The sequence below is a fragment of the Nyctibius grandis genome, chromosome W (assembly GCF_013368605.1).
Source record: "Nyctibius grandis isolate bNycGra1 chromosome W, bNycGra1.pri, whole genome shotgun sequence".
Classification (NCBI taxonomy): Eukaryota; Metazoa; Chordata; class Aves; order Nyctibiiformes; family Nyctibiidae; genus Nyctibius; species Nyctibius grandis.
In genome coordinates, this window is record NC_090694.1 from 19,739,091 (window position 1) to 19,755,033 (window position 15,943).

Below are 15,943 nucleotides of genomic sequence, written 5' to 3' on the forward strand. Positions count from 1 at the left end.
AAATCTAACTACTTCCAAAGGGGGGAATTGATACCAGATGGTTCGGTTCAGCAACGGCTTAGCAAGAGTAGGCCTCAGAGTAGGCTCTAAAAGGCCTACTCTGTGTTACCTTTACACAGAATCAGCTTTCCTGTCAGTAATTTTCCTTTCAGCTAGAATAACAGAGAATAACAGTATGTTCTGAAGCAAACTGCATGTTTTGTAGATAGGGTCTGCTTATGGGACTGATAACAATGTTATAGTCGTCAATGATTCATGCTTACGCTTAGTCTTAGAGAATCCAAGGTCTCTTTAAGTTCTTTGCTAATTATAAAAAGGGCCAAAGACAAAACAAGACTGTGAAGAACAACTTTGTGATGTCTAAATTAACTTGATTCACAAACTCTGGTGCCAGAGGAGAGATAAGTCCAGTAAGAACCAAAACGATATCTTCTCCTTGAGGCCACCCGTACTTGTAAACAAGGCGGCCTCGACCACGCTTGCGCAGAAGCACAATTAAGGGGGATTGCGACCACCAGAGACCCCCAGAGACCACCCAAGACCCCTTCCCCAATTTAGTACGCATGCGCAAAGACAATTACATAATGTATTATTAGCATATGCATAAGTTTCTTGGAATAGGTGGGCTTTTCCTGGAATTATATGAATATTCACTTTCTGTAATGTATATAATGAGCAAGCTTTTGTTCCTAGGTGTGCATGCTAGGAGGAGGGATCCCCCATGCACCCAGTGCTGCAATAAACCAATGTCGGCTTTCTAAACTATCATTTGGTTTAGAGAGTTTTCTTGGTTACTATTTTCCGGTAACAGATCCACCTGCTGGTTGTTTTGCTGTTCCTCAGTGGCTCTGCTCTTGGGTACGTGAGCATATACGTGACATAACTTCACAACCAGCTTCTCTAATTGGGCAGCAATATCCTGCCACAATTTGGCTGCCCAGATGGATTTGCCCCTGTGCTGCCAGTTGTTTTTCTTCCAGTGCTTCAGCCATCCCCACAGGGCATTTGCCACCATCCATGAATCAGCATACAGATAAAGTACTGGCCATTTTCCTTGGTCAGCAATATCTAAAGCCAGCTGGATGGCTTTTACTTCTGCAAACTGACTCGACTCACCTTCTCCCTCAGCTGCTTCTGCCACTTGTCGTGTAGGACTCCACATAGCAGCTTTCCACTTTCGCTGTTTGCCTACAATACAACAAGATCCGTCAGTGAACAAGGCATGATGCTTCTCATTTTCTCATACTTCATTATATGGTGGGGCCTCTTCAGCGTGCATGACCTCCTCCTCTGGCGACATGCCAAAATCTTTGCCTTCCAGCGAGTCCATGATTACTTCCAGAATTCCTGGCAATTGAGGTTCCCTTTTCGAGCCCGCTGAGTAATCCATGCACCCCACTTACTCCACGTAGCATCACTTGCATGATGTGTAGAGGGGGTCTGTCCTTTAAGCATGCAGTTCAACACTGGCAATTAGGGTGCCAGAAGGAGCTGTGCCTCAGTAAAAATTACTTCTGAGGCAGCTCAAACTCCTTCATAGGCTGCCAGGATCTCTTTTTTAGTTGGAGTATAACAGTCCTCTGATCCTCTGTATCCCCAGCTCCAAAACCCTAGGGGTTGACCTCGCCTCTAGGAGGTTCCTCGAATGTGTGGAGGACAACTTCCTCATGCAAGTGGTAAATGAGCCCACTAGAGGAGGGGCCCTGCTTGACCTGTTGTTTGTGAACAGAGAAGGACTAGTGGGAGATGTGAGGGTCGGTGGCCATCTTGGGAATAGCGACCACGAAATGTTAGAGTTTTCGATAATGGGGGAAGTAAGGAGGGGCAAGAGCAGAACTTCTGCCTTAGATTTCTGGTGGGCTGACTTTAGCCTGTTTAAGAGGCTGGTGGACCGAGTCCCTTGGGAGTCGGTCCTGAAGGGCAAAGGAGTCCAGGAAGGCTGGACATGCTTCAAAAGGAAATTGCTAAATATTCAGGAACAGGCTGTCCCGGTGTGTAGGAAGACAAGCCGTCGGGGAAAAAGACCGGCCTGGTTAAACAGAGAACTTAGGCTAGAACTTAAGGAAAAAAAAGACAGCCTATTTGCTCTGGAAGAAGGGTCGGGTAACTTGGGAGGTCTATAGGGACATGGCCAGGTCGTGTAGGGAGAAGATTAGAAGGGCCAAAGCTCAATTGGAGCTCGATTTGGCTGCTACAATCAAAGATAACAAAAAAAGCTTTTACAAATACATCAACAGCAAAAGGAGGGTCAAGGAGAGCCTCCACCACTTGCTGAATGAGGAGGGTAGTGTAGTGTCAGGGGATGAGGAAAAGGCAGAGGTGCTCAATGCCTTCTTTGCCTCGGTCTTTAATGTTAAGACAGGTTGTCCCCAGGAGACTCGGCCCCCAGAGCCCGAAGTTAGGGACGGGGGGCTGTGTGAACCTCCCGTAATCCAGGAGGAGACGGTTAGTGACCTGCTGTGCCAGTTGGACACCCACAAGGCTATGGGCCCGGATGGGATTCACCCCAGAGTAATGAAGGAACTGGCAAATGAACTTGCCAAACCACTCTCTATTATCTACCGGCAGTCCTGGTTAACTGGAGAAGATCCAGCTGACTGGAAATTAGCAAATGTAACGCCCATCTACAAGAAGGGTCGGAAGGATGATCCGGGGAACTATAGGCCTGTCAGCCTGACCTCGGTGCCAGGCAAGTTGATGGAACAGATCATCCTGAGTGCCATTACACGGCACATGCAGGACAATCAGGGCATCGGGGCCAGCCAACATGGATTCATGAAAGGCAGGTCCTGCTTGACCAACCTGGTCTCCTTCTATGACCAAGTGACCCGCTTAGTAGATGAGGGCAGGGCTGTGGATGTAGTCTATCTAGACTTCAGTAAGGCATTCGACACTGTCTCCCACAGCATCCTCCTAGACAAACTGGCTGCCCGGGGCTTGGATGGGTGGACTCTTCAATGGGTTAAAAACTGGCTGGATGGCCGAGCCCAGAGAGTGGTGGTGAATGGGGCAAAGTCCAACTGGCGGCCGGTCACTAGCGGTGTTCCCCAGGGCTTAGTTCTGGGGCTGGTGCTGTTCAATATCTTTATAGATGATCTAGACGTAGGGATTGAGTGCACCCTCAGCAAATTTGCAGATGACACCAAGCTGGGTGGGAGTGTCGATCTGCTGGAGGGTAGGAAGGCCCTACAGAGGGATCTGGACAGGTTAGATAGATGGGCCGAGACCAACGGCATGAGGTTCAACAAGAACAAGTGCCGGGTCTTACACTTCGGCCACAACAACCCCATGCAGCGCTACAGGCTGGGGGAAGAGTGGTTAGAAAGCGGCCCGGCGGAAAGAGACCTGGGGGTGCTGATCGACAGCCGGCTAAACATGAGCCAGCAGTGTGCCCAGGTGGCCAAGAAGGCCAATGGCGTCCTGGCCTCTATTAGGAATAGTGTAGCCAGCTGGTCTAGGGAAGTGATTGTCCCTCTGTACTCAGCACTGGTGAGGCCACATCTTGAGTACTGTGTCCAGTTCTGGGCACTTGAAGAAAGATGTTGAGGTGTTGGAGTGAGTCAGGGCAACGGTTGGACTCGATGATCCCTGAGGTCTCTTCCAACCTGGTTGATTCTGTGATTCTGTGATTCTGAGTTTCCCCTGGTGCCTTTTGCCAGAGGCTCCAGGTAGGGCCATTCTCCCCGGCTGCCGTGTAGAGGACTTTCTTTACATCTGGTCCATCTGGACTGGTCCAAGGGCTACTGCATGAACTGTCTCTTGTTTGATTTGCTCAAAAGCCTGTTGTTTCTCAGGGCCCCGTTTAAAGTCATTCTTCTTCCGAGTCACTGCATAGAGAGTGCTCACGAACTAGACTGTAACGGGGAATGTGCATCCTCCAGAAGCCTGCTACACCTAAGGAAGGTTGCGTCTCCTTTTTGTTAGTTGGTGGAGACATGGCTGTTATTTTGTTAATCATGTCCAGTGGGAACTGATGACAGCCATCTAGCCACTTGATGCATAAAAACTGGATCTCTTTTGCAGGTCCCTTGACCTTAGCATGTCTGATGGCAAAACCAGCTTCTAGAAGGATTCAAATTACTTTTTCCCCTTTCTCAAAAACTTCTCCTGCTGTATTACCCCATACAATGAAGTCATCAATGTACTGCAGGTGTTCTGGAGCTCCACCCTTCTCCAGTGCACTCTGGACCAGTCCATGGCAAATTGTGGGACTATGTTTCCACCCCTGGGGCAATCGATTCCACGTGTACTGAATGCCCCTTCAGGTGAAAGCAAACTGTTGCCTACACTCCACTGCCAAAGGAACAGAGAAAAATGCATTTGCGTTATCAGTCATGGCATACCACTTGGCTGCCTTTGACTCCAGTTCATAATGGCGTTCTAACATGTTCGGTATGGCAGCACTCAGTGGTGGTATGACTTCATTCAGGCTGCGATAGTCCACAGTTAGTCTCCACTCCCCATTAGACTTTCGCACTGGCCATATGGGACTGTTAAAGGGTGAGTGAGCCTTACTCATCAGTCCTTGCTTCTCTAATTGACAGATCAGATTATGGATGGGGATCAGTGAGTCTCTATTAGTGCGATATTATTGCCGGTGCACTGTTTTAGTAGTGATGGGCACCTTTTGCTCCTCGACCCTCAGCAGCCCCACAATCGAAGGGTCCTCTGATGGACCGGGCAGGGTAGACAGCTTTTTAATTTCTTCCCTCTCCACAGCTGCTACACCAAACTCCCACCAGTACCCCCTCGGGTCCTTGAAATACGCTCTCCTCAGGTAATCTCTGCCAAGAATGCATGGGGCATCTGGGCCAGTCACAACAGGGAGCATCTGCCACTCAGTCCCAGTCAGACTCACTTCAGCTTCCAAAATACAGTCAGCTCTTGGGAGCCCCCCGTCACACTAGAGATGATACAAATGGATTCTGTCCCTTTATAGTTTGAAGGCATTATAGTGCATTGTACACCAGTGTCCACTAGAGCCTTATACTGCTGTGATTCTGATGTGCCAGGCCATCGAATCCACACAGTCCAAAAGACACAGTTGTCCCTATCCTCCACCTGGCTGGAGGCAGGGCCCCTCTAATCCTGAACATAGTGTTCGTTATCGAAATCTTGGTTCGAGCAGCTCACATAGATTTGATTCCCATTATTCACATCTAATAAATAGGGATCTGAACCCCATCTGCGCTCTCTGGAGAGCTTCCCATTGGAAACTGGAGCAACAAATTTCCTGGAAGAACCCCTGTTCATAATCGGTTCACCTTGCAACTCATGTACGTGCGTCCAGAAAGCCAAGGTAGGTTTTCCATCCCATTTTCTCATGTCTTCTCCATGGTCATGCAGGAAAAACCACAGGGCACCTTGTGATGTGTACTGTCTCTCCTGAGCAGGTCTTGCAGGGGAACGCTGTCTCCTGATGGCTGAGATATTTGCCGGTGCAGGTGGGGAGCGGGATCTGTCCTCCATCTAGGACAATTTTTCCAACACCTTACCAAGCATTTCTGTGGATTTGGCAGACGTTTTCTTTCCACAGCTGAGACGCTGGCCTGTGGGGAGGAAACGAGATTGTCTGCATATTGCTGTATCCGATTATCTATGTTGCCCACCGTTGGTGCCTCGGCATCTGCCCAGCTAAATAATGCTAATATGTTGGCATACAATGGTGGCACGCTCAGTGCCCACTTGCGCCACGTGTCTGGTAACTCTGCATCTGGATCTAGTGGTGTCTGTGGGTCGTCCAGGTCAGCAAGAATCAGCTCCCGCACAGCTATTTCCCTGAGATTCTTAACACCTCTCTCAATGGTTGTCCCCTTGCCTGGGTGGTATATGACATCATCCCTAAAGGGATACCTGTTCTTTACACTGTGCAGGAGTCGCCACCAGAGGGTGAGGGGCTTTGTGCCTGTTGCAAGACCCCTATCAATAGTCACTTCTCTAGCCATTTCTCCCAGCTGCTTGGCTTCTCTACCATCTAACTTGAAACCATCATCTCTGTTATCCCAGCAGCAGAGCAGCCAAGTAACAAGTTGCTCGCCTTCATGACGACTGTAATCTTTACATATATCTCTCAGCTCACTCAGGAATAGGGATCGAGTTGTTACCTCTGGCTCGTCCTCCTTTGATCTCCCTGGTAGGCCATCGTGACCTGTGATAGAGATTTTCCAAGGATTTTAGGACGATAAGGCATCCAATGACTTGATTATTTTGTCTCTAATAATACCTCCTTTATTTTTAAGTAACCTTTTTTCTCTTGGCAGCTTGCCCAAGTTTTTTCCTCTTCTTTTCTATATGCCAGCTGTCTGTATAGAAAACAAAAATGGTTGAAATTTGATATGTGTGTGAGCCAACACAGGCAGGATGCAGGAACAGCCACAAGACCACGGATAAAATGCAAAGAGCAAATTTATTCCCATTACCTTGCAAACCGGGGGATCTCCGAAGCAGCACCCGGGGCAAAGGCACGCAAGCGGGGACGCAGGCACCGTGGAGCTCGGTTCCTGCTAGAGAGAGAGAGGGAGATTCTGGGCCTGCTGCTTTCGCCTGTATATTATGGGTTTCTTGCAGGCGGTAGTTTTCCACTGCGCTTTGATCTTTCTCACAGCAGGGCAGGAATCTCAGGCATGAACAGTTAGGTGCTCTGAGTCTTATCACAGGCCTATGTTATCTGAATGCAGATGCTCTACTTGTCCAGCACACAAGACTAAACAACAGTTAGTAGTATGATATATGTGTTTTTCGACACCTCAGGTGCAAGTCACTTGAGTGTGTTTACAATCCTCCTCGCCAATCTTCCGTTATATTCCCACATTCCACCCCCTCGCTCAAGAGACCGCTTCTCCTGGGGAGTACTGCGGCAGGCGGCAAGGAAGGCACAGACTCTGAGATCGAGGATGCAAGGGCCCGAAGCCGAAAGGCCTAAGGCTTTTTATTGTTATGCTACTACCCTATTTAACTGCTACAATGCAGGAGCCAGACTAGGCAGTTCAAGATAACATCAACATTCACACGCTAAGCACTCATCACCCATTCTGGGAAGAGCCAGTGTTCTGGACTCAAAACATCAACAACCATTCCTTGTTTTCAGCTCTGTGTTCAGAACTGACCTTCCACACATGTTTACTTCTTTCATGCCTCAAAAAGCCCTGTGAACTGGTCTCGGCTCCTTTATCTTAGAAGCAAGCAAAAACTATTCTCAGTGCAGTGTTCCCAAGCAAATCTTATGCTCCCCAAGTAAAGCACAGCTGTTTGCAGACTGAGGGTCTTCCACAGAGTACAAAGCTGGACGTGTACATTTGGGCTTGCTGGGTATAGAACAGAGTAATATACAGAGGCATACAATAAATACATATAGGAAAAGGAATAGACATATATATCTATAGAATAATATTGTAAATCAAGTGTCCCAGTTATCCTGTCAGGGAATGAAACCACTCAGCCAGCCAGGCACCATCAGTAGATTGTTCCATTGGATGCTATAAGTCCTGGAGATGTTGAATGTTGTCCTCTGTGCTGGCTGGTTCATCAGTGATGTTGAGGTTGCATTTATGGTGTTGGAGGAGGAAATAGTCCATTGTCAATCAATGTTGTAATGTTCATTGGCATACAGTCGTTACCTACTCAGAAAAAATAGCAAATGAAAAAACATTAATATCACAATCACTTAGCATAATATAATTGTATAATACAGCTACTGGCATGCTGATGAAACACATCGTCAAAAGATCTGCAGCTGTTGATCTTCCCTTAATATAAAAAGCAGATGAGTTAGTTACACAAAATCTAAGTATTTATGTGTTGGCCTTGCAGAAACGTATCCAGGGCACGTGCTTTTTTCAGCTTGAACTTGAATTCGATGTTGGGTTTGTGACATCAATAACACCGTTCCAATGCTATCTCCTCTAGATAAGGTACAGGTAGTCGTCAAAGATGCCTGAAATACAAGAACTCGAGAATCCAATATCAACAAAAGATGTAAAATAAGAGGAGAAGTACATGCCAATCTATTCCCAAAAATTGTATGGTGGTACTAGGGCCCTGTATTTTCTTTGATCTTTATTGCCCAGCCTTGGTCCTTTAAATGCACTTTCAGTGATTCAGCAGCTGCTGCTGTGGAAGACCCTCGGCCTGCAAACAGCTGTGCTTTACTTGGGGAGCAGAAGATTTGCCTGGGAACATTGCATTGAGAATAGTTTTTGCTTGCTTCTAAGATAAAGCAGCCGAGACCAGTTCACAGGGCCTTTTGAGGCATGAAAGAAGTAAACATGTGTTGAAGGTCAGTTCTGAACACAGAGCTGAAAACAGGGAATGGTTGTTGTTATCTTGAACTGCATAGTCCGGCTCCTGCATTATAGCAGTTAAATAGAGTAGTAGAATAACAATAAAAAAAAAAACAACAAGAAACAAAAACATGTAGGCCTTTCGGCTTCAGGCCCTTGCATCCTTGATCTCAGAGTCTGTGCCGCATTTTCTGCCCGCCACAGCTGCAATTGATTGTTGTGACTCTGCCATAATCAATAGATTATCAATATAATGATAAACAGTAACAGTACCTGACCATAGGGCAACATCAGCTGCTATCACTTGGTGGCAGATGGAGGGACTGTGTTTGTATCCCTGAGGCAAAAACTTGGAAAGTATATTGTTTTTGTTGCCAGGTAAAGGCAAACTGGTCTTGGCTTTCTGAAGCAATGGCTAGAGAAAAGAAAGCATTAGCAAGGTCTGTCACCACTCTCCAGGGTTGTAAACTTTTGCTGATTTTTTTTTTTTTAATAAGAGTAACCATGTCTGGTACAGTAACTGCATGGGGTGGGGGGGTGGGGGACTTTATTCAATTCTCTGTAATATACAGTCATTCTCCAAGTGCCATCTGGTTTGGGTAATTTCCTCCTCCCCCCCTAGAATACGATACTGTTTTTACTGTTATCACCTTGGCAGGTACAGGCAGCACAACAGGATCCCACTTCGGGAATGCACACAAGACAGTTATAGATCGAATAGCAAATCCTGCTTGCGAAGTTCCAAAGCAGAAGCAACCATTTAAAGTTTCAACTGTTCGTCCTGTCAACATATCAATACTCAAGAAATATTCTTTAATTGGGGCAATTAACACGGTTGCAGTAAATGGTGTAGCATTTTCTATTGTTAAGGTCACCTTAGCTTGGAGGGCGGGGGTCAGATTTCCCCCCAATCCACAGATCTGTGATGTGGCATCTTTATTATTAACAATACTATGCAATACAGTAACTTCAGCTCCAGTATTCACCAGAGCTAATACATGTAAACCCCCCCCCGCCCCAAGACTGCCACTTTATAGTTCATTTGCCAAGTAGTGTCGTGCATTGCGGTGGCAGGAGGGGCGGAGGGTGGGCGCGGAGTTGGTGGTGGGGCTGGGGGTGGTCGGCTTTTTCGCGTAAATGCTAACTTTTGCCATTTGCGGAACATTTCTGATGTTGTGATCCCGTCTATTTCTGATCGTGGGATGCCGGCTTGTATAAGATCATTCCACATTTGTTTTCTTGTCACCCATGCTGTAACCCCCTTTGCTTTTGCCGGCTTTCCTTTATTCACCACCCGAATAGATGGCCCTGAAATTACAGCCCCAATTTCCATTAAGGTATCTGCTAGGGCGCCTATATTACTCGTAGCATTTGTCACTGCTGGTATAATGAGGGGCTTTAGTGACGCAGGCACTACTCTCAAAAACTGCATTTTGATACTTCTCGTTACGGGTGTACTGTCTGGACTAGATCCCATAACTAACGCATGAGCCATCCCCATCTGCCGCACCAAATTAATACCTTCTTCCAATGTGCACCAGCTTACAAGGGACGACACTAATTCAACAGGTTCTGCATATGCTGTTAAAACTGCTGCACACAACCACTGATACAGTGGAGGTGCAATAATGGCTCGCCCATCAGGGCCCCTGACACTTTGCAACTGAGCATATCCCTGCTGTCACTGATCATCATGGGCTATAGGGCTTAATAAATCTTTTTCACCTGCTAATAAATGAATAGAGGCAGCCTCACTGTCCCAAGCTTGCAAAATCCATGCCAGTATGCCTTCCCCGCTCTTCTGCTGATAGATCTCTAAAAACTCCCTTAATTCTTTCAGAGTGTAAGTACGTGTGACCTGCACTCCCCTGTCCACTTGTTCCTGCTGCCCCATCATTTGTATGAGGGGTCGTGCTTCCACCACCTCCCTGCCTTTTAAGTCCGGATCAAATTCAAACTCAATCTCAGAGTCCGAAGATTCACTCTCAATATTTCCATCCCATTGCTCAGGATCCCATGACCGTTTTGCAGTGAGAGCACGAACTTGGGAAATCAAAACCTTACTTTTTCCATATTTATCCCTTCGTTTATTAGCAATACGCGCTACCAACTGCTCTACATTATCTTGCAACTCATAGCACCACTCTTCTTGAATAGTAATTACTTCATGCACGATCACCTTTGCATCCTGTAAAGTCCTGACTTCCTTCTCTAATTCTCTCGCTCTACTCCATAATGCAACATTTTCACGGTGAAAAGCTCTAAGACCAGTAGCTAACAACCATCCCAGTCTCCCCACTAATTTACAAGAAGAATCTGATGCCCTTTTCCATGGCAACCCACGCACAGCCGTGTCAATTACCTGGGGGGTCATCGCCACCCCGTCATCTATTTTCAAGCCATGCTTCTGGCGGAGCCAATTTAGCCAGGAAAGTGGCCATGGGGGCCCAGTCCTCAGTACTGGGCCATCCCGGAATGTGGGGAGTCACCGTCACAGCCTCCCCAGACCCCGACTTCTTTTTCAGCCATGGCATGGCTGTTCCTGGATCCTGCCGGCTACGCCAAAATGTGTGAGCCGACACAGGCAGGGCGCAGGAACAGCCACAAGACCACGGATAAAATGCAAAGAGCAAATTTATTCCCGTTACCTCGCAAACCGGGGGATCTCTGAAGCAGCACCCGGGGCAAAGGCACGCAAGCGGGGACGCAGGCACCGTGGAGCTCGGTTCCTGCTAGAGAGAGAGTGAGAGATTCCGGGCCTGCTGCTTTCGCCTGTATATTATGGGTTTCTAGCAGGCGGTAGTTTTCCACTGCGCTTTGATCTTTCTCACAGCAGGGCAGGAATCTCAGGCATGAACAATTAGGTGCCTCTGAGTCTTATCACAAGCCTCTGTTATCTGAATGCAGATGTTCTACTTGTCCAGCACACAAGACTAAACAACAGTTACTAGTATGATATATGTGTTTTTCGACACCCCAGGTGCAAGTCACTTGAGCGTGTTTACAATCCTCCTCGCCAATCTTCCGTTATATTCCCACAATATGTCATGATAATAAAACTGAAATACGTTTCAATATTTCCAAAGCTGGTTCATTCATAGGTATTTTATGTGGTATCATGTTCGTCTGTTTGGCAAATGTCTAGATTCAGAGCTGAAATAGTTCCTGCATTAAAACGGTATTCCTCTGCATTAAAACAGTCTTTTCTGATTTTTTTGAGAAAAAATAGATTTACCTGAATGGATCAATGTGTTTGTGACCAAGTCACAGATTGTAGCATAAAACTTACAGGAAACATTTTGGAAATTAAAAAAAAAACAATTATTACCTGTAATAATACATTTTACTTTTTCTGACAGAACATTTTTCAGCCCTATGCTTTATGCAGTAGTCGTCTTTTCTGTTGTGGGAAGTGTACGTAGATTAGGGTACGGCAACCGGAAAATCTCGGGCTGTAACGGAAGGTAGGCGTGGCGAAAGGAGCAGGATGTGCAAGTATCGTGCGAGTTCATACGGGACAAGACGACTATATAAGGCTGTTGCGCAGTTAAATAAACGCCATTTGTTGCATCCTCACATTGGTGTCAGTGCTCAATGGCCCTGGGGTGCGGATAGCCTCAGGCCAGCCAGCAACTGAACGGAGCTTGCCGCAGACAAGCGGCAACAAGTGGTGACCCCGACGTGATTGCTGGGCTGGCGGACCGCAGGCGGTCGGAGTGGGTTCGCGAACCATGGAAACCTTGATAAAGGTGATTTCGTTACTGGGCGGGGAATTTAAGATTTCTGTGAAATCGAAAGACGTAGCCCAGTGTGTGGACCGTCTCGTTATTTAGGGGGGGCGGTGGCAGGACCGGCTGATTGTTTACAGCCGAATACCTGGGAGCGGTGCTCGATGCAGCTCGCTGAGCGAGCTATGGCAGCGGGTTCTGCCAAAGAATTAAAAACATGGGGAGATATCTTGCGGCTGCTATGGGCTGCGCGGGAGGACTGGGCGACATGGGATGCGGCTCGGACGTGTTTACATGGGGTCTACCCTGACCAAGACAGAAGTGGCAGTGGTGAAACTCCTCCAACATATACTCTCTGTGAGAGGAATTAAATACGATGAAGCTGCGTTAAAGCAGTTACTGTTCTGGGCAAAAGATAAAGGACATTTTACAACCTTTAATGATGTCTTTGAAGTGCCTTTATGGGAGAAGATTGGTGACTCTCTCTGGAATGCGGTGTCAAGTGGTGATAAGGAAGCCTTTAAATTGTCTGCTACATGGAGGCTGGTTAGCGAAGCGTTAAAAGGAATAAAAGCAGAGAGAGAAGTCACACATTCAGCGTTTATAGTTTTAGGACCGCAGACATCTACTACCCCCTCACTGTTTGCAGGACCAACACCTCCCACGGCCCCGGTGGCTGTACCGGTGGCAGCTCCTTTATTGCCGTGGGTACGGACGGCTCCGAAAAAAGCTGAGGAGCGGGGAGCGAGTAAAATAGATACAGATACATCAGAACCGGTAGTGCGCCCTAAAACACGAACTCGATTTGGACTAATTGATTCAGACGCTGAATAGGAGACTTGGCAGAATCCCCCTCCTCCTCTCATTGATCTCTCTACGGATAAGGCTGAGCAGGAGGACAAGAAGGAGGGTAAACCTGCTTTGTATCCACCTTTACCGGATTTGCCATTTACGGAGTCAGCAGTACCAGAGTCACAAGGACTTAAAGGACTGTTACCATCACGAAATGGACACGAACTTGACATGACAGAGCTTGGTAGACGACTGGAAGAATTAAAGACGGAATTGCAGCAGCACCGTTCAGCCAACGCCTCGGGACACGTGACTATGTCTCCCCCAAAACCCCCCTCTGTGTTCGGGACAAGTATTAGGGCCACCTCAACCTCCTTTACAACTCCCTACTCCACCTTTAGATCAGGGCGGGGGGGGAGGTTTGCGTCCATCTGGTAATGTGGGAGGTGAGGGAGAGGGTCAGCGTCCGCCCGCGTATACAGGGGAAGGGGGGGGAGGTGAGGGAGGAGTTAAATGAAAGGGGTCATTCGAGATGCGTTATTAGAAGGGGTTATAATTCCACAAGCATATCCAGTGATTGTGGGTGCGGGTCCTGAGGGAAGAAATATTTGGCAACTGTTAGATTGGAAAATTGTAAAAGAAGCTTTGTTACTACAGTTAGCGAGGGACAACACAGATGAGGACTGCAGGAAAGTTGTTACAGGGATGGCAAACCGTAACCCCACCTTAACCGAGCTAATGGATGCTTGTGGGAAAGTAGGAACCACCACGTTTCAGATGGAGCATTTAGCAAAAACTTTTGCGGCGGCAGTTAAGGTAGTTCATCGTTGTTATACATGCGAACAGGAAGGTCACTTAAAGAAAAACTGCCTTAAGAAGTTGAAGCTGAGTGGGAGAGATAACTCTGTTTTGATGTGTCATTGCTGTGGGAAGCTAGGGCATTTTGTGAAGCTGTGCAGGTCTAAGTATAATGCTCAAGGTCAGCTGATAACAACCAGCTGCAGAGCGCAGGGAAAATGGAGGAAGAACGCGGGGGGGGAACTGTGTGCTGACACAAATGAATCTTCCCAACCAGTTCCAGGCCTAAGCAGTTAACTCACAGCCCAAACCGCAGGGAGCGCAGGACTGGTGTTTCCACGCGGGGTTAACCTGTGCGGCTGCCAAGCCTTGGACCTGTGGCAAACAGGGATAATGCTAATGCTGATTGTCAAAAGATCATTGAAGCTTTACCTGGAAAAACAGATGTGAATGCTATGATAAAGGCATGTGCAAAAGTGGGTACTGTGGAACATAAGGCTCAAGTTATGGCTGCGGCCGTACTTGGGGCTTACGTTGTCACAATTGCAGTCTCTATTCCAATTATTAACAGGGGACACAAATTTAACAGCACCACGACACACTACTTCAGAGGTACAGCAACTGATTACAGAAGTAGAAAGCAGGCTACATTCCAAATTTGTACATCGTATTGATTTGAATTAGGAAATACAAATTATCACTTTGTTTGATAGGCAAATTCCATATGCAATAATTGGTCAATGGAATTCAGAATGATCAAATTCGTTACATATATTGGAATGGCATGATTGCAGAGCTATTGGCACAGATTATCATCAAAGGACGGATGCGATGTCGGGAGCTTGTGGCCAGAGATCCCTGCATCACTAACTGTTCCTATTGCAGCTCAATATTTTGAGTGGTGTATGGCTAATAGCTTTGCTTTGCAAACAGCCATGGAGAATTTCTCGGGACAGGTTGTTTACCACTTGCCCTCCCATCCTGTTATAAAATTGAGTGCGGAACTTCCAATTGCCACAGGAGTGTGGTGCACAGACACTCCTGTGGATGGAATTACCATTTTTACGGATGGATCTGGAAAAACAGGCAAGGTGGGCCTTGTCTGGTATTCTGATGGCAAGTGGGAATCTATGGTAGTACAACAAAAGGGTTCACCTCAGGTGGTAGAATTACGAGCTGTATTAAAAATATTTCAGAATTTTCCCATTCCCTTTAATTTGATTACTGATTTAGCATATGTAGCTGGCATTATAAAGCAATTGGATAGATCTGTTATAGAGCATATATGTAATCAGTGTGTTTTTGAATTGCTGCGAGCTCTGTGGCAAGAAATTCAAATCCGAACTGCATTGTTTTATGTTTTATATGTAAGAAATCATACTAATTTGCCTGGGTTTATTGCAGAAGGCAATGCTCGAGTGGACTCTTTGGTTTCTGACCTTACAAATTCTACTGCAATGACTGTGCAGGTGCCGGACATTAAACAGCAAATCATAGAATGGGTTTTTCCACCTTTTCATCCTAAAACAACAATTTGTACCAGAGTGGAAGCAATAGCACAATTGCTTGTCAAAGTGCGTAAAAGAACTACAGACATTACCGGACTAGACTCAGATGCTATCTATTTACCTATCAGAAAGGAATATCTACAGTGGTTAACAAATCAGTCAACTATTTTTCGAATGGCCTTACAGGACTTTACTGGACAATTGTTAACACATTTGCCAAAAGATAAAAAGCTACAGTTTATTTGCAAACAGGATTGGGAAGAAAAACCTATCAGATCAGAGATACCTGTGACTGGACTAACTGTTTTTACTGATGCAGGAAAGCGATCACATTCAGCAGTTATTACCTGGCAAGAGGATGGACAATGGAAACATTGTAAATTCTCAGGACAAACTGAGGACTCATTGCAGACACTTGAATTTTTTGCGATATATCAGGTTTTTGTAAAATGGAAGGATTTACCTGTCAATATTGTAACAGACTCTCTTTATGCAGCAGGCATTGTAAATCGAATTGAAAGAGCTTTTATACGACCAATAAGAAATATGCGACTTTACACCATTTTGCTACAGTTGCATCAAGCAATAAACCTCAGAGAGGTACCTTATTTTGTCACCCACATTCGTAGTCATCAATTTGATCAAGGTTTGAGCATTGGAAATAATAAAGCAGACACACTTGTGTCCTATACGCAAATATCACCAAATTTATTTGAACAAGTACACCTATCCCATCAATTCTTTCATCAATCAGCGAAAATGTTAACGAAACAATTTCACCTCACCATGGCACAAGCACGTGAATTAGTAAGTGCTTGTCCTAGTTGTCAGAAAATTG